Here is a 22,497-nt window from a genome sequence, read left to right on the forward strand (position 1 = left end):
GGGTGGGGGAGCTGTATTGATGTAAATGTTGGCCATGTTTTTGTTTTTTTAAATACAGGATTGGTACAGCAGGCCAGCGGGCACCCACAGGGCCACCCGAGGGCCCCCCAGACACCCGTGGGAACCACCCGAGGGCCCCTAGACACCTGTGGGAACCACCTGAAAGCTCCCAGACAACCGTGTGGACGCATTGGTGCCCACGGACACCCGCGGGGACCACCTGGAGGCCCACGGAGCCTAGCGGGGACAACCCGAAGTCCTCCAGACACCGATGGGCACCCCCCAGAGTGAACTGTGGAACCTGCGGACACCCATCTGGACCACCGGGGACCCCTGCTGGACTGCGGTATTAATCCTGTGTGTAAAAAAAATAATGGTTTTATGAATATTGTAATGGTTTATTAGGGACCTAGGGTTGGATAGTGAGGCTATTATGTGTATTTTTGTTTATTGTGGGTAGCGGGGGTGGGTGTACGGGGTATTGGCCCCAAGGAAGTGTGTTTAGGCCTACCGGGTGGGGGGGTAGCTGGAGGGATTAACCCCTTCATTACCTTAGCAGTATTAACCACTAAGGTAAAGAAGAGGTTAAGTCATCCCGCAACACCCCGCAAGGCCTAAACACCCACCCAGGGCCAAATACCACCTTCACCCACCCCCGCTACCCGCAATAAGCCTGGCACGGGTATATAACCCCTTCATTGCCTTGGCGGTAATGAAGTTGCCTGTAAATGCATTTTTTATGCATCGGATTCATGCCGGGGGTCTCTGGTGCTGATATTAATGGATATCAGCTCTGGGACACATGCATTTTATTTTCATCGCAGCTTCACCCCAGCTTCTTGCCAACTTTTGTGGCTGGACAATTTGGAGAAGAAACAGCAATTTTAAAGTGGCGATCAGCCGCAATAAGCAGATCAGGGCTTATAGAATTGAGCGTGTTTGAAAAACTGGCGATCAGTGCCAAAAAGTGGCTTATCACCGCGCGTCTGCCGATTTGTAATTTTTATTTATTTATTTTTCGGCAAAAAAAACGGTAATTTTTGCTCTTATTGCCAGCTTCTCTGGGCTTACTGAATCGCTGTAGGCTTTTTTGGCGATAAGCTGGTGATAAGTGGCTTAACGCTGTTTACTGCATGAGGGCCTTAGGGAGGATTTGTTCCTATAAAGCAGGGGTGGGGAACGTCCGGCCCGTGAAAATCATTTGGTCCGGCCCCCGGGAAGCAAGCCTGCAAGAATGGTTTAAACAAAAAAAACTCCCCCTCTCCTGATTGGCTGCCCGTGCTGTCACTCTGCCAAGATTTGTTTTTTGGCCCGCCTCTTCATACATGGAGCAAGTGTAGGGTGCAAGCCGGGCCTCCCCTTCCCTCAGCACTGCCCCCCTCCCTTCCCTCCTCCAGTAATGCTGGGCCTCCCCTTCCCTCAGCACTGCCCCCCTCCCTTCCCTCCTCCAGTAATTCCGGGCCCTCCCCTTCCCTCAGCACTGCCCCCCTCCCTTCCCTCCTCCAGTAATTCCGGGCCCTCCCCTTCCCTCAGCACTGCCCCCCTCCCTTCTCTCCTCCAGTAATTCCGGGCCCTCCCCTTCCCTCAGCACTGCCCCCCTCCCTTCTCTCCTCCAGTAATGCCGGGCCTCCCCTTCCCTCAGCACTGCCCCCCTCCCTTCTCTCCTCCAGTAATGCCGGGCCTCCCCTTCCCTCAGCACTGCCCGCCTCCCTTCTCTCCTCCAGTAATGCCGGGCCTCCCCTTCCCTCAGAACTGCCCCCCTCCCTTCTCTCCTCCAGTAATGCCGGGCCTCCCCTTCCCTCAGCACTGCCCCCCTCCCTACTCTCCTCCAGTAATGCCGGGCCTCCCCTTCCCTCAGCACTGCCCCCCTCCCTTCCCTCCTCCAGTAACGCCGGGCCTCCCCTTCCCTCAGCACTGCCCCCCTCCCTTCTCTCCTACAGTAATGCCGGGCCTCCCCTTCCCTCATCACTGCCCCCATCCCTTCTCTCCTCCAGTAATGCTGGGCCTCCCCTTCCCTCAGCACTGCCCCCCTCCCTTCTCTCCTCCAGTAATGCCGGGCCTCCCCTTCCCTCAGCACTGCCCCCCTCCCTTCTCTCATCCAGTAATGCCGGGCCTCCCCTTACCTCAGCACTGCCCCCCTCCCTTCTCTCCCCCAGTAATGCCGGGCCTCCCCTTTCCTCAGCACTGCCCTCCTCCCTTCTCTCCTCCAGTAATGCCGGGCCTCCCCTTCCCTCATCACTGCCCCCCTCCCTTCTCTCCTCCAGTAATGCCGGGTCTCCCCTTCTCTCAGCACTGCCCCCCTCCCTTCTCTCCTCCAGTAATGCCGGGCCTCCCCTTCCCTCAGCACTGCCCCCCTCCCTTCTCTCCTCCAGTAATGCCGGGCCTCCCCTTTCCTCAGCACTGCCTCCCTCCCTTCTCTCCTCCAGTAATGCCGGGCCTCCCCTTTCCTCAGCACTGCCCCCCTCCCTTCTCTCCTCCAGTAATGCCGGGCCTCCCCTTCCCTCAGCAATGCCCCCTCCCTTCTCTCCTCCAGTAATGCCGGGCCTCCCCTTCCCTCAGCACTGCCCCCCTCCCTTCTCTCCATCAGTAATGCCGGGCCTCCCCTTCCCTCAGCACTGCCCCCCTCCCTACTCTCCTCCAGTAATGCCGGGCCTCCCCTTTCCTCAGCACTGTCCCCCTCCCTTCTCTCCTCCAGTAATGCCGGGCCTCCCCTTCCCTCAGCACTGCCCCCCTCCCTACTCTCCTCCAGTAATGCCGGGCCTCCCCTACTCTCAGCACTGCCCCCCTCCCTTCCCTCCTCCAGTAATGCCGGGCCTCCCCTTCCCTCAGCACTGCCCCCCTCCCTTCTCTCCTCCAGTAATGCCGGGCCTCCCCTTCCCTCAGCACTGCCCCCCTCCCTTCTCTCATCCAGTAATGCCGGGCCTCCCCTTCCCTCAGCACTGCCCCCCTCCCTTCTCTCCTCCAGTAATGCCGGGCCTCCCATTCCCTCAGCACTGCCCCCCTCCCTTCTCTCCTCCAGTAATGCCGGGCCTCCCATTCCCTCAGCACTGCCCCCCTCCCTTCTCTCCTCCAGTAATGCCGGTCCCTCCCCTTCCCTCAGCACTACCCCCCTCCCTTCTCTCCTCCAGTAATGCCGGGCCTCCCCTTCCCTCAGCACTGCCCCCCTCCCTTCTCTCCTCCAGTAATGCTGGGCCTCCCCTTCCCTCAGCACTGCCCCCCTCCCTACTCTCCTCCAGTAATGCCGGGCCTCCCCTTCCCTCAGCACTGCCCCCCTCCCTTCCCTCCTCCAGTAATGCTGGGCCTCCCCTTCCCTCAGCACTGCTCCCCTCCCTTCTCTCCTCCAGTAATGCCGGGCCTCCCCTTCCCTCAGCACTGCCACCCTCCCTTCTCTCATCCAGTAATTCCGGGCCTCCCCTTCCCTCAGCACTGCCCCCCTCCCTTCTCTCCCCCAGTAATGCCAGGCCTCCCCTTTCCTCAGCACTGCCCCCCTCCCTTATCTCCTCCAGTAATGCTGGGCCTCCCCTTCCCTCAGCACTACCCCCCTCCCTTCTCTCCTCCAGTAATGCCGGGCCTCCCCTTCCCTCAGCATTGCCCCCCTCCCTTCTCTCCTCCAGTAATGCCGGGCCTCCCCTTCCCTCAGCACTGCCCCCCTCCCTTCTCTCCTCCAGTAATGCCGGGCCTCCCCTTCCCTCAGCACTGCCCCCCTCCCTTCTCTCCTCCAGTAATGCTGGGCCTCCCCTTCCCTCAGCACTGCCCCCCTCCCTTCTCTCCTCCAGTAATGCCGGGCCTCCCCTTCCCCCAGCACTGCCCCCCTCCCTTCTCTCCTCCAGTAATGCCGGGCCTCCCCTTCCCTCAGCACTGCCCCCCTCCCTTCTCTCCTCCAGTAATGCTGGGCCTCCCCTTCCCTCAGCACTGCCCCCCTCCCTTCTCTACTCCAGTAATGCCGGGTCCTCCCCTTCCCTCAGCACTGCCCCCCTCCCTTCTCTCCTCCAGTAATTCCGGGCCCTCCCCTTCCCTCAGCACCGCCCCCCTCCCTTCTCTCCTCCAGTAATGCCGGGCCTCCCCTTCCCTCAGCACTGCCCCCCTCCCTTCTCTCCTCCAGTAATGCCGGGCCTCCCCTTCCCTCAGCACTGCCCCCCTCCCTTCTCTCCTCCAGTAATGCTGGGCCTCCCCTTCCCTCAGCACTGCTCCCCTCCCTTCTCTCCTCCAGTAATGCCTGGCCTCACCTTCCCTCAGTACTGCCCCCCTCCCTTCTCTCCCCCAGTAATGCCGGGCCTCCCCTTCCCTCGGCACTGCCCCCCTCCCTTCTCTCCTCCAGTAATGCCGGGCCTCCCCTTCCCTCAGCACTGCCCCCCTCCCTTCTCTCCTCCAGTAATGCCGGGCCTCCCCTTCCCTCGGCACTGCCCCCCTCCCTTCTCTCCTCCAGTAATGCCGGGCCTCCCCTTCCCTCAGCACTGCCCCCCTCCCTTCTCTCCTCCAGTAATGCCGGGCCTCCCCTTCCCTCAGCACTGCCCCCCTCCCTTCTCTCCCCCAGTCATGCCGGGCCTCCCCTTCCCTCGGCACTGCCCCCTCCCTTCTCTCCTCCAGTAATGCCGGGCCTCCCCTTCCCTCGGCACTGCCCCCCTCCCTTCTCTCCTCCAGTAATGCCGGGCCTCCCCTTCCCTCAGCACTGCCCCCATCCCTTCTCTCCTCCAGTAATGCCGGGCCTCCCCTTCCCCCAGCACTGCCCCCATCCCTTCTCTCCTCCAGTAATGCCGGGCCTCCCCTTCCCTCAGCACTGCCCCCCTCCCTGCTCTCCTCCAGTAATGCCGGGCCTCCCCTTCCATCAGCACTGCCCCCCTCCCTTCTCTCCTCCAGTAATGCCGGGCCTCCCCTTCCCTCAGCACTGCCCCCCTCCCTTCTCTCCTCCAGTAATGCCGGGCCTCCCCTTTCCTCAGCACTGTCCCCCTCCCTTCTCTCCTCCAGTAATGCCGGGCCTCCCCTTCCCTCAGCAATGCCCCCCTCCCTTCTCTCCTCCAGTAATGCCGGGCCTCCCCTTCCCTCAGCACTGCCCCCCTCCCTACTCTCCTCCAGTAATGCCGGGCCTCCCCTACTCTCAGCACTGCCCCCCTCCCTTCCCTCCTCCAGTAATGCCGGGCCTCCCCTTCCCTCAGCACTGCCCCCCTCCCTTCTCTCCTCCAGTAATGCCGGGCCTCCCCTTCCCTCAGCACTGCCCCCCTCCCTTCTCTCATCCAGTAATGCCGGGCCTCCCCTTCCCTCAGCACTGCCTCCCTCCCTTCTCTCCCCCAGTAATGCCGGGCCTCCCCTTTCCTCAGCACTGCCCTCCTCCCTTCTCTCCTCCAGTAATGCCGGGCCTCCCCTTCCCTCAGCACTGCCCCCCTCCCTTCTCTCCTCCAGTAATGCCGGGCCTCCCCTTCCCTCAGCACTGCCCCCCTCCCTTCTCTCCTCCAGTAATGCCGGGCCTCCTTTTCCCTCAGCACTGCCCCCTTCCCTTCTCTCCTCCAGTAATGCCGGGCCTCCCCTTCCCTCAGCACTGCCCCCCTCCCTTCTCTCATCCAGTAATGCCGGGCCTCCCCTTCCCTCAGCACTGCCCCCCTCCCTTCTCTCCCCCAGTAATGCCGGGCCTCCCCTTTCCTCAGCACTGCCCCCCTCCCTTCTCTCCTCCAGTAATGCCGGGCTTCCCCTTCCCTCAGCACTGCCCCCTCCCTTCTCTCCTCCAGTAATGCCGGGCCTCCCCTTCCCTCAGCACTGCCCCCCTCCCGTCTCTCCATCAGTAATGCCGGGCCTCCCCTTCCCTCAGCACTGCCCCCCTCCCTTCTCTCCTCCAGTAATGCCGGGCCTCCCCTTTCCTTAGCACTGTCCCCCTCCCTTCTCTCCTCCAGTAATGCCGGGCCTCCCCTTCCCTCAGCACTGCCCCCCTCCCTTCTCTCCTCCAGTAATGCCGGGCCTCCCCTACTCTCAGCACTGCCCCCCTCCATTCTCTCCTCCAGTAATGCCGGGCCTCCCCTTCCCTCAGCACTGCCCCCCTCCCTTCTCTCCTCCAGTAATGCCGGGCCTCCCCTTCCCTCAGCACTGTCCCCCTCCCTTCTCTCCTCCAGTAATGCCGGGCCTCCCCTTCCCTCAGCACTGCCCCCCTCCCTTCTCCCCTCCAGTAATGCCGGGCCTCCCCTTCCCTCAGCACTGCCCCCCTCCCTTCTCTCCTCCAGTAATGCCGGGCCTCCCCTTCCCTCAGCACTGCCCCCCTCCCTTCTCTCCTCCAGTAATGCTGGGCCTCCCCTTCCCTCAGCACTGCCCACCTCCCTTCTCTCCTCCAGTAATGCCGGGCCTCCCCTTCCCCCAGCACTGCCCCCCTCCCTTCTCTCCTCCAGTAATGCCGGGCCTCCCCTTCCCTCAGCACTGCCCCCCTCCCTTCTCTCCTCCAGTAATGCCGGGCCTCCCCTTCCCTCAGCACTGCCCCCCTCCCTTCTCTCCTCCAGTAATGCCGGGCCTCCCCTTCCCTCAGCACTGCCCCCCTCCCTTCTCTCCTCCAGTAATGCCGGGCCTCCCCTTCCCTCAGCACTGCCCCCCTCCCTTCTCTCCTCCAGTAATGCCGGGCCTCCCCTTCCCTCGGCACTGCACCCTCCCTTCTCTCCTCCAGTAATGCCGGGCCTTCCCTTCCCTCGGCACTGCCCCCCTCCCTTCTCTCCTCCAGTAATGCCGGGCCTCCCCTTCCCTCAGCACTGCCCCCATCCCTTCTCTCCTCCAGTAATGCCGGGCCTCCCCTTCCCCCAGCACTGCCCCCATCCCTTCTCTCCTCCAGTAATGCCGGGCCTCCCCTTCCCTCAGCACTGCCCCCCTCCCTGCTCTCCTCCAGTAATGCCGGGCCTCCCCTTCCATCAGCACTGCCCCCCTCCCTTCTCTCCTCCAGTAATGCCGGGCCTCTCCTTCCCTCAGCACTGCCCCCCTCCCTTCTCTCCTCCAGTAATGCCGGGCCTCCCCTTTCCTCAGCACTGTCCCCCTCCCTTCTCTCCTCCAGTAATGCCGGGCCTCCCCTTCCCTCAGCAATGCCCCCCTCCCTTCTCTCCTCCAGTAATGCCGGGCCTCTCCTTCCCTCAGCACTGCCCCCCTCCCTTCTCTCCTCCAGTAATGCCGGGCCTCCCCTTCCCTCAGCACTGCCCCCCTCCCTTCTCTCCTCCAGTAATGCCGGGCCTCCCCTTCCCTCAGCACTGCCCCCCTCCCTTCTCTCATCCAGTAATGCCGGGCCTCCCCTTCCCTCAGCACTGCCCCCCTCCCTTCTCTCCCCCAGTAATGCCGGGCCTCCCCTTTCCTCAGCACTGCCCTCCTCCCTTCTCTCCTCCAGTAATGCCGGGCCTCCCCTTCCCTCAGCACTGCCCCACTCCCTTCTCTCCTCCAGTAATGCCGGGCCTCCCCTTCCCTCAGCACTGCCCCCCTCACTTCTCTCCTCCAGTAATGCCGGGCCTCCTTTTCCCTCAGCACTGCCCCCCTCCCTTCTCTCCTCCAGTAATGCCGGGCCTCCCCTTCCCTCAGCACTGCCCCCCTCCCTTCTCTCATCCAGTAATGCCGGGCCTCCCCTTCCCTCAGCACTGCCCCCCTCCCTGCTCTCCTCCAGTAATGCCGGGCCTCCCCTTCCATCAGCATTGCCCCCCTCCCTTCTCTCCTCCAGTAATGCCGGGCCTCCCCTTCCCTCAGCACTGCCCCCCTCCCTTCTCTCCTCCAGTAATGCCGGGCCTCCCCTTTCCTCAGCACTGTCCCCCTCCCTTCTCTCCTCCAGTAATGCCGGGCCTCCCCTTCCCTCAGCAATGCCCCCCTCCCTTCTCTCCTCCAGTAATGCCGGGCCTCCCCTTCCCTCAGCACTGCCCCCCTCCCTACTCTCCTCCAGTAATGCCGGGCCTCCCCTACTCTCAGCACTGCCCCCCTCCCTTCCCTCCTCCAGTAATGCCGGGCCTCCCCTTCCCTCAGCACTGCCCCCCTCCCTTCTCTCCTCCAGTAATGCCGGGCCTCCCCTTCCCTCAGCACTGCCCCCCTCCCTTCTCTCATCCAGTAATGCCGGGCCTCCCCTTCCCTCAGCACTGCCCCCCTCCCTTCTCTCCCCCAGTAATGCCGGGCCTCCCCTTTCCTCAGCACTGCCCTCCTCCCTTCTCTCCTCCAGTAATGCCGGGCCTCCCCTTCCCTCAGCACTGCCCCCCTCCCTTCTCTCCTCCAGTAATGCCGGGCCTCCCCTTCCCTCAGCACTGCCCCCCTCCCTTCTCTCCTCCAGTAATGCCGGGCCTCCTTTTCCCTCAGCACTGCCCCCCTCCCTTCTCTCCTCCAGTAATGCCGGGCCTCCCCTTCCCTCAGCACTGCCCCCCTCCCTTCTCTCATCCAGTAATGCCGGGCCTCCCCTTCCCTCAGCACTGCCCCCCTCCCTTCTCTCCCCCAGTAATGCCGGGCTTCCCCTTCCCTCAGCACTGCCCCCTCCCTTCTCTCCTCCAGTAATGCCGGGCCTCCCCTTCCCTCAGCACTGCCCCCCTCCCGTCTCTCCATCAGTAATGCCGGGCCTCCCCTTCCCTCAGCACTGCCCCCCTCCCTTCTCTCCTCCAGTAATGCCGGGCCTCCCCTTTCCTTAGCACTGTCCCCCTCCCTTCTCTCCTCCAGTAATGCCGGGCCTCCCCTTCCCTCAGCACTGCCCCCCTCCCTTCTCTCCTCCAGTAATGCCGGGCCTCCCCTACTCTCAGCACTGCCCCCCTCCATTCTCTCCTCCAGTAATGCCGGGCCTCCCCTTCCCTCAGCACTGTCCCCCTCCCTTCTCTCCTCCAGTAATGCCGGGCCTCCCCTTCCCTCAGCACTGCCCCCCTCCCTTCCCTCCTCCAGTAATGCCGGGCCTCCCCTTCCCTCAGAACTGCCCCCCTCCCTTCTCTCCTCCAGTAATGCCGGGCCTCCCCTTCACTCAGCACTGCCCCCCTCCCTACTCTCCTCCAGTAATGCCGGGCCTCCCCTTCCCTCAGCACTGCCCCCCTCCCTTCCCTCCTCCAGTAACGCCGGGCCTCCCCTTCCCTCAGCACTGCCCCCCTCCCTTCTCTCCTACAGTAATGCCGGGCCTCCCCTTCCCTCATCACTGCCCCCATCCCTTCTCTCCTCCAGTAATGCTGGGCCTCCCCTTCCCTCAGCACTGCCCCCCTCCCTTCTCTCCTCCAGTAATGCCGGGCCTCCCCTTCCCTCAGCACTGCCCCCCTCCCTTCTCTCATCCAGTAATGCCGGGCCTCCCCTTCCCTCAGCACTGCCCCCCTCCCTTCTCTCCCCCAGTAATGCCGGGCCTCCCCTTTCCTCAGCACTGCCCTCCTCCCTTCTCTCCTCCAGTAATGCCGGGCCTCCCCTTCCCTCATCACTGCCCCCCTCCCTTCTCTCCTCCAGTAATGCCGGGCCTCCCCTTCCCTCAGCACTGCCCCCCTCCCTTCTCTCCTCCAGTAATGCCGGGCCTCCCCTTCCCTCAGCACTGCCCCCCTCCCTTCTCTCCTCCAGTAATGCCGGGCCTCCCCTTTCCTCAGCACTGCCTCCCTCCCATCTCTCCTCCAGTAATGCCGGGCCTCCCCTTCCCTCAGCACTGCCCCCCTCCCTTCTCTCCTCCAGTAATGCCGGGCCTCCCCTTCCCTCAGCAATGCCCCCTCCCTTCTCTCCTCCAGTAATGCCGGGCCTCCCCTTCCCTCAGCACTGCCCCCCTCCCTTCTCTCCATCAGTAATGCCGGGCCTCCCCTTCCCTCAGCACTGCCTCCCTCCCTTCTCTCCTCCAGTAATGCCGGGCCTCCCCTTTCCTCAGCACTGTCCCCCTCCCTTCTCTCCTCCAGTAATGCCGGGCCTCCCCTTCCCTCAGCACTGCCCCCCTCCCTACTCTCCTCCAGTAATGCCGGGCCTCCCCTACTCTCAGCACTGCCCCCCTCCCTTCTCTCCTCCAGTAATGCCGGGCCTTTCCTTTCCTCAGCACTGTCCCCCTCCCTTCTCTCCTCCAGTAATGCCGGGCCTCCCCTTCCCTCAGCACTGCCCCCCTCCCTTCTCTCCTCCAGTAATGCCGGGCCTCCCCTACTCTCAGCACTGCCCCCCTCCATTCTCTCCATCAGTAATGCCGGGCCTCCCCTTCCCTCAGCACTGCCCCCCTCCCTTCTCTCCTCCAGTAATGCCGGGCCTTTCCTTTCCTCAGCACTGTCCCCCTCCCTTCTCTCCTCCAGTAATGCCGGGCCTCCCCTTCCCTCAGCACTGCCCCCCTCCCTTCTCTCCTCCAGTAATGCCGGGCCTCCCCTACTCTCAGCACTGCCCCCCTCCATTCTCTCCTCCAGTAATGCCGGGCCTCCCCTTCCCTCAGCACTGCCCCCCTCCCTTCTCTCCTCCAGTAATGCCGGGCCTCCCATTCCCTCAGCACTGCCCCCCTCCCTTCTCTCCTCCAGTAATGCCGGGCCTCCCATTCCCTCAGCACTGCCCCCCTCCCTTCTCTCCTCCAGTAATGCCGGTCCCTCCCCTTCCCTCAGCACTACCCCCCTCCCTTCTCTCCTCCAGTAATGCCGGGCCTCCCCTTCCCCCAGCACTGCCCCCCTCCCTTCTCTCCTCCAGTAATGCCGGGCCTCCCCTTCCCTCAGCACTGCCCCCCTCCCTACTCTCCTCCAGTAATGCCGGGCCTCCCCTTCCCTCAGCACTGCCCCCCTCCCTTCCCTCCTCCAGTAATGCTGGGCCTCCCCTTCCCTCAGCACTGCTCCCCTCCCTTCTCTCCTCCAGTAATGCCGGGCCTCCCCTTCCCTCAGCACTGCCACCCTCCCTTCTCTCATCCAGTAATTCCGGGCCTCCCCTTCCCTCAGCACTGCCCCCCTCCCTTCTCTCCCCCAGTAATGCCGGGCCTCCCCTTTCCTCAGCACTGCCCCCCTCCCTTCTCTCCCCCAGTAATGCCGGGCCTCCCCTTTCCTCAGCACTGCCCTCCTCCCTTCTCTCCTCCAGTAATGCCGGGCCTCCCCTTCCCTCAGCACTGCCCCCCTCCCTTCTCTCCTCCAGTAATGCCGGGCCTCCCCTTCCCTCAGCACTGCCCCCCTCCCTTCTCTCCTCCAGTAATGCCGGGCCTCCTTTTCCCTCAGCACTGCCCCCCTCCCTTCTCTCCTCCAGTAATGCCGGGCCTCCCCTTCCCTCAGCACTGCCCCCCTCCCTTCTCTCATCCAGTAATGCCGGGCCTCCCCTTCCCTCAGCACTGCCCCCCTCCCTTCTCTCCCCCAGTAATGCCGGGCCTCCCCTTCCCTCAGCACTGCCCCCCTCCCTTCTCTCCTCCAGTAATGCCGGGCCTCCCTTCCCTCAGCACTGCCCCCTCCCTTCTCTCCTCCAGTAATGCCGGGCCTCCCCTTCCCTCAGCACTGCCCCCCTCCCGTCTCTCCATCAGTAATGCCGGGCCTCCCCTTCCCTCAGCACTGCCCCCCTCCCTTCTCTCCTCCAGTAATGCCGGGCCTCCCCTTTCCTCAGCACTGTCCCCCTCCCTTCTCTCCTCCAGTAATGCCGGGCCTCCCCTTCCCTCAGCACTGCCCCCCTCCCTTCTCTCCTCCAGTAATGCCGGGCCTCCCCTACTCTCAGCACTGCCCCCCTCCATTCTCTCCTCCAGTAATGCCGGGCCTCCCCTTCCCTCAGCACTGCCCCCCTCCCTTCTCTCCTCCAGTAATGCCGTGCCTCCCCTTCCCTCAGCACTGTCCCCCTCCCTTCTCTCCTCCAGTAATGCCGGGCCTCCCCTTTCCTCAGCACTGTCCCCCTCCCTTCTCTCCTCCAGTAATGCCGGGCCTCCCCTTCCCTCAGCACTGCCCCCCTCCCTTCTCTCCTCCAGTAATGCCGGGCCTCCCCTACTCTCATCACTGCCCCCCTCCATTCTCTCCTCCTGTAATGCCGGGCCTCCCCTTCCCTCAGCACTGCCCCCCTCCCTTCTCTCCTCCAGTAATGCCGGGCCTCCATTCCCTCAGCACTGCCCCCCTCCCTTCTCTCCTCCAGTAATGCCGGGCCCTCCCCTTCCCTCAGCACTGCCCCCCTCCCTTCTCTCCTCCAGTAATGCCGGGCCTCCCCTTCCCTCAGCACTGCCCCCCTCCCTTCTCTCCTCCAGTAATGCCGGGCCTCCCCTTCCCTCAGCACTGCCCCCCTCCCTTCTCTCCTCCAGTAATGCCGGGCCTCCCCTTCCCTCAGCACTGCCCCCCTCCCTTCCCTCCTCCAGTAATGCCGGGCCTCCCCTTCCCTCAGCACTGCTCCCCTCCCTTCTCTCCTCCAGTAATGCCGGGCCTCCCCTACTCTCAGCACTGCCCCCCTCCATTCTCTCCTCCAGTAATGCCGGGCCTCCCCTTCCCTCAGCACTGCCCCCCTCCCTTCTCTCCTCCAGTAATGCCGTGCCTCCCCTTCCCTCAGCACTGTCCCCCTCCCTTCTCTCCTCCAGTAATGCCGGGCCTCCCCTTTCCTCAGCACTGTCCCCCTCCCTTCTCTCCTCCAGTAATGCCGGGCCTCCCCTTCCCTCAGCACTGCCCCCCTCCCTTCTCTCCTCCAGTAATGCCGGGCCTCCCCTACTCTCATCACTGCCCCCCTCCATTCTCTCCTCCTGTAATGCCGGGCCTCCCCTTCCCTCAGCACTGCCCCCCTCCCTTCTCTCCTCCAGTAATGCCGGGCCTCCCATTCCCTCAGCACTGCCCCCCTCCCTTCTCTCCTCCAGTAATGCCGGGCCCTCCCCTTCCCTCAGCACTGCCCCCCTCCCTTCTCTCCTCCAGTAATGCCGGGCCTCCCCTTCCCTCAGCACTGCCCCCCTCCCTTCTCTCCTCCAGTAATGCCGGGCCTCCCCTTCCCTCAGCACTGCCCCCCTCCCTTCTCTCCTCCAGTAATGCCGGGCCTCCCCTTCCCTCAGCACTGCCCCCCTCCCTTCCCTCCTCCAGTAATGCCGGGCCTCCCCTTCCCTCAGCACTGCTCCCCTCCCTTCTCTCATCCAGTAATGCCGGGCCTCCCCTTCCCTCAGCACTGCCCCCCTGCCCCCCTCCATTCTCTCCTCCAGTAATGCCGGGCCTCCCCTTCCCTCAGCACCGCCCCCCTCCCTTCTCTCCTCCAGTAATGCCGGGCCTCCCCTTCCCTCAGCACTGCCCCCCTCCCTTCTCTCCTCCAGTAATGCCGGGCCCTCTCCTTCCCTCAGCACTGCCCCCCTCCCTTCTCTCCTCCAGTAATGCCGGGCCTCCCCTTCCCTCAGCACTGCCCCCCTCACTTCTCTCCTCCAGTAATGCCGGGCCTCCTTTTCCCTCAGCACTGCCCCCCTCCCTTCTCTCCTCCAGTAATGCCGGGCCTCCCCTTCCCTCAGCACTGCCCCCCTCCCTTCTCTCATCCAGTAATGCCGGGCCTCCCCTTCCCTCAGCACTGCCCCCCTCCCTGCTCTCCTCCAGTAATGCCGGGCCTCCCCTTCCATCAGCACTGCCCCCCTCCCTTCTCTCCTCCAGTAATGCCGGGCCTCCCCTTCCCTCAGCACTGCCCCCCTCCCTTCTCTCCTCCAGTAATGCCGGGCCTCCCCTTTCCTCAGCACTGTCCCCCTCCCTTCTCTCCTCCAGTAATGCCGGGCCTCCCCTTCCCTCAGCAATGCCCCCCTCCCTTCTCTCCTCCAGTAATGCCGGGCCTCCCCTTCCCTCAGCACTGCCCCCCTCCCTACTCTCCTCCAGTAATGCCGGGCCTCCCCTACTCTCAGCACTGCCCCCCTCCCTTCCCTCCTCCAGTAATGCCGGGCCTCCCCTTCCCTCAGCACTGCCCCCCTCCCTTCTCTCCTCCAGTAATGCCGGGCCTCCCCTTCCCTCAGCACTGCCCCCCTCCCTTCTCTCATCCAGTAATGCCGGGCCTCCCCTTCCCTCAGCACTGCCCCCCTCCCTTCTCTCCCCCAGTAATGCCGGGCCTCCCCTTTCCTCAGCACTGCCCTCCTCCCTTCTCTCCTCCAGTAATGCCGGGCCTCCCCTTCCCTCAGCACTGCCCCCCTCCCTTCTCTCCTCCAGTAATGCCGGGCCTCCCCTTCCCTCAGCACTGCCCCCCTCCCTTCTCTCCTCCAGTAATGCCGGGCCTCCTTTTCCCTCAGCACTGCCCCCCTCCCTTCTCTCCTCCAGTAATGCCGGGCCTCCCCTTCCCTCAGCACTGCCCCCCTCCCTTCTCTCATCCAGTAATGCCGGGCCTCCCCTTCCCTCAGCACTGCCCCCCTCCCTTCTCTCCCCCAGTAATGCCGGGCCTCCCCTTTCCTCAGCACTGCCCCCCTCCCTTCTCTCCTCCAGTAATGCCGGGCTTCCCCTTCCCTCAGCACTGCCCCCTCCCTTCTCTCCTCCAGTAATGCCGGGCCTCCCCTTCCCTCAGCACTGCCCCCCTCCCGTCTCTCCATCAGTAATGCCGGGCCTCCCCTTCCCTCAGCACTGCCCCCCTCCCTTCTCTCCTCCAGTAATGCCGGGTCTCCCCTTTCCTTAGCACTGTCCCCCTCCCTTCTCTCCTCCAGTAATGCCGGGCCTCCCCTTCCCTCAGCACTGCCCCCCTCCCTTCTCTCCTCCAGTAATGCCGGGCCTCCCCTACTCTCAGCACTGCCCCCCTCCATTCTCTCCTCCAGTAATGCTGGGCCTCCCCTTCCCTCAGCACTGCCCCCCTCCCTTCTCTCCTCCAGTAATGCCGGGCCTCCCCTTCCCTCAGCACTGCCCCCCTCCCTTCCCTCCTCCAGTAATGCCGGGCCTCCCCTTCCCTCAGAACTGCCCCCCTCCCTTCTCTCCTCCAGTAATGCCGGGCCTCCCCTTCCCTCAGCACTGCCCCCCTCCCTACTCTCCTCCAGTAATGCCGGGCCTCCCCTTCCCTCAGCACTGCCCCCCTCCCTTCCCTCCTCCAGTAACGCCGGGCCTCCCCTTCCCTCAGCACTGCCCCCCTCCCTTCTCTCCTACAGTAATGCCGGGCCTCCCCTTCCCTCATCACTGCCCCCATCCCTTCTCTCCTCCAGTAATGCTGGGCCTCCCCTTCCCTCAGCACTGCCCCCCTCCCTTCTCTCCTCCAGTAATGCCGGGCCTCCCCTTCCCTCAGCACTGCCCCCCTCCCTTCTCTCATCCAGTAATGCCGGGCCTCCCCTTCCCTCAGCACTGCCCCCCTCCCTTCTCTCCCCCAGTAATGCCGGGCCTCCCCTTTCCTCAGCACTGCCCTCCTCCCTTCTCTCCTCCAGTAATGCCGGGCCTCCCCTTCCCTCATCACTGCCCCCCTCCCTTCTCTCCTCCAGTAATGCCGGGCCTCCCCTTCCCTCAGCACTGCCCCCCTCCCTTCTCTCCTCCAGTAATGCCGGGCCTCCCCTTCCCTCAGCACTGCCCCCCTCCCTTCTCTCCTCCAGTAATGCCGGGCCTCCCCTTTCCTCAGCACTGCCTCCCTCCCTTCTCTCCTCCAGTAATGCCGGGCCTCCCCTTCCCTCAGCACTGCCCCCCTCCCTTCTCTCCTCCAGTAATGCCGGGCCTCCCCTTCCCTCAGCAATGCCCCCTCCCTTCTCTCCTCCAGTAATGCCGGGCCTCCCCTTCCCTCAGCACTGCCCCCCTCCCTTCTCTCCATCAGTAATGCCGGGCCTCCCCTTCCCTCAGCACTGCCCCCCTCCCTTCTCTCCTCCAGTAATGCCGGGCCTCCCCTTCCCTCAGCACTGCCCCCCTCCCTACTCTCCTCCAGTAATGCCGGGCCTCCCCTACTCTCAGCACTGCCCCCCTCCCTTCCCTCCTCCAGTAATGCCGGGCCTCCCCTTCCCTCAGCACTGCCCCCTTCCCTTCTCTCCTCCAGTAATGCCGGGCCTCCCCTTCCCTCAGCACTGCCCCCCTCCCTTCTCTCATCCAGTAATGCCGGGCCTCCCCTTCCCTCAGCACTGCCCCCCTCCCTTCTCTCCCCCAGTAATGCCGGGCCTCCCCTTTCCTCAGCACTGTCCCCCTCCCTTCTCTCCTCCAGTAATGCCGGGCCTCCCCTTCCCTCAGCACTGCCCCCCTCCCTTCTCTCCTCCAGTAATGCCGGGCCTCCCCTACTCTCAGCACTGCCCCCCTCCATTCTCTCCTCCAGTAATGCCGGGCCTCCCCTTCCCTCAGCACTGCCCCCCTCCCTTCTCTCCTCCAGTAATGCCGGGCCTCCCATTCCCTCAGCACTGCCCCCCTCCCTTCTCTCCTCCAGTAATGCCGGGCCTCCCATTCCCTCAGCACTGCCCCCCTCCCTTCTCTCCTCCAGTAATGCCGGTCCCTCCCCTTCCCTCAGCACTACCCCCCTCCCTTCTCTCCTCCAGTAATGCCGGGCCTCCCCTTCCCTCAGCACTGCCCCCCTCCCTTCTCTCCTCCAGTAATGCCGGGCCTCCCCTTCCCTCAGCACTGCCCCCCTCCCTACTCTCCTCCAGTAATGCCGGGCCTCCCCTTCCCTCAGCACTGCCCCCCTCCCTTCCCTCCTCCAGTAATGCTGGGCCTCCCCTTCCCTCAGCACTGCTCCCCTCCCTTCTCTCCTCCAGTAATGCCGGGCCTCCCCTTCCCTCAGCACTGCCACCCTCCCTTCTCTCATCCAGTAATTCCGGGCCTCCCCTTCCCTCAGCACTGCCCCCCTCCCTTCTCTCCCCCAGTAATGCCGGGCCTCCCCTTTCCTCAGCACTGCCCCCCTCCCTTATCTCCTCCAGTAATGCCGGGCCTCCCCTTCCCTCAGCACTACCCCCCTCCCTTCTCTCCTCCAGTAATGCCGGGCCTCCCCTTCCCTCAGCACTGCCCCCCTCCCTTCTCCCCTCCAGTAATGCCGGGCCTCCCCTTCCCTCAGCACTGCCCCCCTCCCTTCTCTCCTCCAGTAATGTCGGGCCTCCCCTTCCCTCAGCACTGCCCCCCTCCCTTCTCTCCTCCAGTAATGCTGGGCCTCCCCTTCCCTCAGCACTGCCCCCCTCCCTTCTCTCCTCCAGTAATGCCGGGCCTCCCCTTCCCCCAGCACTGCCCCCCTCCCTTCTCTCCTCCAGTAATGCCGGGCCTCCCCTTCCCTCAGCACTGCCCCCCTCCCTTCTCTCCTCCAGTAATGCCGGGCCTCCCCTTCCCTCAGCACTGCCCCCCTCCCTTCTCTCCTCCAGTAATGCCGGGCCTCCCCTTCCCTCAGCACTGCCCCCCTCCCTTCTCTCCTCCAGTAATGCCGGGCCTCCCCTTCCCTCAGCACTGCCCCCCTCCCTTCTCTCCTCCAGTAATGCCGGGCCTCCCCTTCCCTCAGCACTGCCCCCCTCCCTTCTCTCCTCCAGTAATGCCGGGCCTCCCCTTCCCTCAGCACTGCCCCCCTCCCTTCTCTCCTCCAGTAATGCCGGGCCTCCCATTCCCTCAGCACTGCCCCCCTCCCTTCTCTCCTCCAGTAATGCCGGGCCTCCCATTCCCTCAGCACTGCCCCCCTCCCTTCTCTCCTCCAGTAATGCCGGTCCCTCCCCTTCCCTCAGCACTACCCCCCTCCCTTCTCTCCTCCAGTAATGCCGGGCCTCCCCTTCCCCCAGCACTGCCCCCCTCCCTTCTCTCCTCCAGTAATGCCGGGCCTCCCCTTCCCTCAGCACTGCCCCCCTCCCTACTCTCCTCCAGTAATGCCGGGCCTCCCCTTCCCTCAGCACTGCCCCCCTCCCTTCCCTCCTCCAGTAATGCTGGGCCTCCCCTTCCCTCAGCACTGCTCCCCTCCCTTCTCTCCTCCAGTAATGCCGGGCCTCCCCTTCCCTCAGCACTGCCACCCTCCCTTCTCTCATCCAGTAATTCCGGGCCTCCCCTTCCCTCAGCACTGCCCCCCTCCCTTCTCTCCCCCAGTAATGCCGGGCCTCCCCTTTCCTCAGCACTGCCCCCCTCCCTTCTCTCCCCCAGTAATGCCGGGCCTCCCCTTTCCTCAGCACTGCCCTCCTCCCTTCTCTCCTCCAGTAATGCCGGGCCTCCCCTTCCCTCAGCACTGCCCCCCTCCCTTCTCCCCTCCAGTAATGCCGGGCCTCCCCTTCCCTCAGCACTGCCCCCCTCCCTTCTCTCCTCCAGTAATGTCGGGCCTCCCCTTCCCTCAGCACTGCCCCCCTCCCTTCTCTCCTCCAGTAATGCTGGGCCTCCCCTTCCCTCAGCACTGCCCCCCTCCCTTCTCTCCTCCAGTAATGCCGGGCCTCCCCTTCCCCCAGCACTGCCCCCCTCCCTTCTCTCCTCCAGTAATGCCGGGCCTCCCCTTCCCTCAGCACTGCCCCCCTCCCTTCTCTCCTCCAGTAATGCCGGGCCTCCCCTTCCCTCAGCACTGCCCCCCTCCCTTCTCTCCTCCAGTAATGCCGGGCCTCCCCTTCCCTCAGCACTGCCCCCCTCCCTTCTCTCCTCCAGTAATGCCGGGCCTCCCCTTCCCTCAGCACTGCCCCCCTCCCTTCTCTCCTCCAGTAATGCCGGGCCTCCCCTTCCCTCAGCACTGCCCCCCTCCCTTCTCTCCTCCAGTAATGCCGGGCCTCCCCTTCCCTCAGCACTGCCCCCCTCCCTTCTCTCCTCCAGTAATGCCGGGCCTCCCATTCCCTCAGCACTGCCCCCCTCCCTTCTCTCCTCCAGTAATGCCGGGCCTCCCATTCCCTCAGCACTGCCCCCCTCCCTTCTCTCCTCCAGTAATGCCGGTCCCTCCCCTTCCCTCAGCACTACCCCCCTCCCTTCTCTCCTCCAGTAATGCCGGGCCTCCCCTTCCCCCAGCACTGCCCCCCTCCCTTCTCTCCTCCAGTAATGCCGGGCCTCCCCTTCCCTCAGCACTGCCCCCCTCCCTACTCTCCTCCAGTAATGCCGGGCCTCCCCTTCCCTCAGCACTGCCCCCCTCCCTTCCCTCCTCCAGTAATGCTGGGCCTCCCCTTCCCTCAGCACTGCTCCCCTCCCTTCTCTCCTCCAGTAATGCCGGGCCTCCCCTTCCCTCAGCACTGCCACCCTCCCTTCTCTCATCCAGTAATTCCGGGCCTCCCCTTCCCTCAGCACTGCCCCCCTCCCTTCTCTCCCCCAGTAATGCCGGGCCTCCCCTTTCCTCAGCACTGCCCCCCTCCCTTCTCTCCCCCAGTAATGCCGGGCCTCCCCTTTCCTCAGCACTGCCCTCCTCCCTTCTCTCCTCCAGTAATGCCGGGCCTCCCCTTCCCTCAGCACTGCCCCCCTCCCTTCTCTCCTCCAGTAATGCCGGGCCTCCCCTTCCCTCAGCACTGCCCCCCTCCCTTCTCTCCTCCAGTAATGCCGGGCCTCCTTTTCCCTCAGCACTGCCCCCCTCCCTTCTCTCCTCCAGTAATGCCGGGCCTCCCCTTCCCTCAGCACTGCCCCCCTCCCTTCTCTCATCCAGTAATGCCGGGCCTCCCCTTCCCTCAGCACTGCCCCCCTCCCTTCTCTCCCCCAGTAATGCCGGGCCTCCCCTTCCCTCAGCACTGCCCCCCTCCCTTCTCTCCTCCAGTAATGCCGGGCCTCCCCTTCCCTCAGCACTGCCCCCTCCCTTCTCTCCTCCAGTAATGCCGGGCCTCCCCTTCCCTCAGCACTGCCCCCCTCCCGTCTCTCCATCAGTAATGCCGGGCCTCCCCTTCCCTCAGCACTGCCCCCCTCCCTTCTCTCCTCCAGTAATGCCGGGCCTCCCCTTTCCTCAGCACTGTCCCCCTCCCTTCTCTCCTCCAGTAATGCCGGGCCTCCCCTTCCCTCAGCACTGCCCCCCTCCCTTCTCTCCTCCAGTAATGCCGGGCCTCCCCTACTCTCAGCACTGCCCCCCTCCATTCTCTCCTCCAGTAATGCCGGGCCTCCCCTTCCCTCAGCACTGCCCCCCTCCCTTCTCTCCTCCAGTAATGCCGTGCCTCCCCTTCCCTCAGCACTGTCCCCCTCCCTTCTCTCCTCCAGTAATGCCGGGCCTCCCCTTTCCTCAGCACTGTCCCCCTCCCTTCTCTCCTCCAGTAATGCCGGGCCTCCCCTTCCCTCAGCACTGCCCCCCTCCCTTCTCTCCTCCAGTAATGCCGGGCCTCCCCTACTCTCATCACTGCCCCCCTCCATTCTCTCCTCCTGTAATGCCGGGCCTCCCCTTCCCTCAGCACTGCCCCCCTCCCTTCTCTCCTCCAGTAATGCCGGGCCTCCCATTCCCTCAGCACTGCCCCCCTCCCTTCTCTCCTCCAGTAATGCCGGGCCCTCCCCTTCCCTCAGCACTGCCCCCCTCCCTTCTCTCCTCCAGTAATGCCGGGCCTCCCCTTCCCTCAGCACTGCCCCCCTCCCTTCTCTCCTCCAGTAATGCCGGGCCTCCCCTTCCCTCAGCACTGCCCCCCTCCCTTCTCTCCTCCAGTAATGCCGGGCCTCCCCTTCCCTCAGCACTGCCCCCCTCCCTTCCCTCCTCCAGTAATGCCGGGCCTCCCCTTCCCTCAGCACTGCTCCCCTCCCTTCTCTCCTCCAGTAATGCCGGGCCTCCCCTACTCTCAGCACTGCCCCCCTCCATTCTCTCCTCCAGTAATGCCGGGCCTCCCCTTCCCTCAGCACTGCCCCCCTCCCTTCTCTCCTCCAGTAATGCCGTGCCTCCCCTTCCCTCAGCACTGTCCCCCTCCCTTCTCTCCTCCAGTAATGCCGGGCCTCCCCTTTCCTCAGCACTGTCCCCCTCCCTTCTCTCCTCCAGTAATGCCGGGCCTCCCCTTCCCTCAGCACTGCCCCCCTCCCTTCTCTCCTCCAGTAATGCCGGGCCTCCCCTACTCTCATCACTGCCCCCCTCCATTCTCTCCTCCTGTAATGCCGGGCCTCCCCTTCCCTCAGCACTGCCCCCCTCCCTTCTCTCCTCCAGTAATGCCGGGCCTCCCATTCCCTCAGCACTGCCCCCCTCCCTTCTCTCCTCCAGTAATGCCGGGCCCTCCCCTTCCCTCAGCACTGCCCCCCTCCCTTCTCTCCTCCAGTAATGCCGGGCCTCCCCTTCCCTCAGCACTGCCCCCCTCCCTTCTCTCCTCCAGTAATGCCGGGCCTCCCCTTCCCTCAGCACTGCCCCCCTCCCTTCTCTCCTCCAGTAATGCCGGGCCTCCCCTTCCCTCAGCACTGCCCCCCTCCCTTCCCTCCTCCAGTAATGCCGGGCCTCCCCTTCCCTCAGCACTGCTCCCCTCCCTTCTCTCATCCAGTAATGCCGGGCCTCCCCTTCCCTCAGCACTGCCCCCCTGCCCCCCTCCATTCTCTCCTCCAGTAATGCCGGGCCTCCCCTTCCCTCAGCACCGCCCCCCTCCCTTCTCTCCTCCAGTAATGCCGGGCCTCCCCTTCCCTCAGCACTGCCCCCCTCCCTTCTCTCCTCCAGTAATGCCGGGCCCTCCCCTTCCCTCAGCACTGCCCCCCTCCCTTCTCTCCTCCAGTAATGCCGGGCCTCCCCTTCCCTCAGCACTGCCCCCCTCACTTCTCTCCTCCAGTAATGCCGGGCCTCCTTTTCCCTCAGCACTGCCCCCCTCCCTTCTCTCCTCCAGTAATGCCGGGCCTCCCCTTCCCTCAGCACTGCCCCCCTCCCTTCTCTCATCCAGTAATGCCGGGCCTCCCCTTCCCTCAGCACTGCCCCCCTCCCTGCTCTCCTCCAGTAATGCCGGGCCTCCCCTTCCATCAGCACTGCCCCCCTCCCTTCTCTCCTCCAGTAATGCCGGGCCTCCCCTTCCCTCAGCACTGCCCCCCTCCCTTCTCTCCTCCAGTAATGCCGGGCCTCCCCTTTCCTCAGCACTGTCCCCCTCCCTTCTCTCCTCCAGTAATGCCGGGCCTCCCCTTCCCTCAGCAATGCCCCCCTCCCTTCTCTCCTCCAGTAATGCCGGGCCTCCCCTTCCCTCAGCACTGCCCCCCTCCCTACTCTCCTCCAGTAATGCCGGGCCTCCCCTACTCTCAGCACTGCCCCCCTCCCTTCCCTCCTCCAGTAATGCCGGGCCTCCCCTTCCCTCAGCACTGCCCCCCTCCCTTCTCTCCTCCAGTAATGCCGGGCCTCCCCTTCCCTCAGCACTGCCCCCCTCCCTTCTCTCATCCAGTAATGCCGGGCCTCCCCTTCCCTCAGCACTGCCCCCCTCCCTTCTCTCCCCCAGTAATGCCGGGCCTCCCCTTTCCTCAGCACTGCCCTCCTCCCTTCTCTCCTCCAGTAATGCCGGGCCTCCCCTTCCCTCAGCACTGCCCCCCTCCCTTCTCTCCTCCAGTAATGCCGGGCCTCCCCTTCCCTCAGCACTGCCCCCCTCCCTTCTCTCCTCCAGTAATGCCGGGCCTCCTTTTCCCTCAGCACTGCCCCCCTCCCTTCTCTCCTCCAGTAATGCCGGGCCTCCCCTTCCCTCAGCACTGCCCCCCTCCCTTCTCTCATCCAGTAATGCCGGGCCTCCCCTTCCCTCAGCACTGCCCCCCTCCCTTCTCTCCCCCAGTAATGCCGGGCCTCCCCTTTCCTCAGCACTGCCCCCCTCCCTTCTCTCCTCCAGTAATGCCGGGCTTCCCCTTCCCTCAGCACTGCCCCCTCCCTTCTCTCCTCCAGTAATGCCGGGCCTCCCCTTCCCTCAGCACTGCCCCCCTCCCGTCTCTCCATCAGTAATGCCGGGCCTCCCCTTCC

At 64.7% G+C, this 22,497-nt stretch overlaps 1 long non-coding RNA gene across 2 annotated transcripts in view; it reads left to right on the top strand.

The window, feature by feature from the left end:
* Positions 1-22,497, top strand: part of LOC142477065 (uncharacterized) — a 49,556-nt gene that overhangs the window by 9,210 nt on the left and 17,849 nt on the right. Inside the window, exon 2 of one of the 2 annotated variants that reach the window (XR_012792163.1) lies at positions 59-386. This is a non-coding gene — a long non-coding RNA (uncharacterized LOC142477065). Of the gene's footprint in view, positions 1-58; positions 387-22,497 lie in introns of those variants that run through there. The other variant, XR_012792164.1, reaches the window with a different exon arrangement.

This window comes from Ascaphus truei, unplaced genomic scaffold (assembly GCF_040206685.1).
Source record: "Ascaphus truei isolate aAscTru1 unplaced genomic scaffold, aAscTru1.hap1 HAP1_SCAFFOLD_1910, whole genome shotgun sequence".
In the NCBI taxonomy this organism is placed as follows: Eukaryota; Metazoa; Chordata; class Amphibia; order Anura; family Ascaphidae; genus Ascaphus; species Ascaphus truei.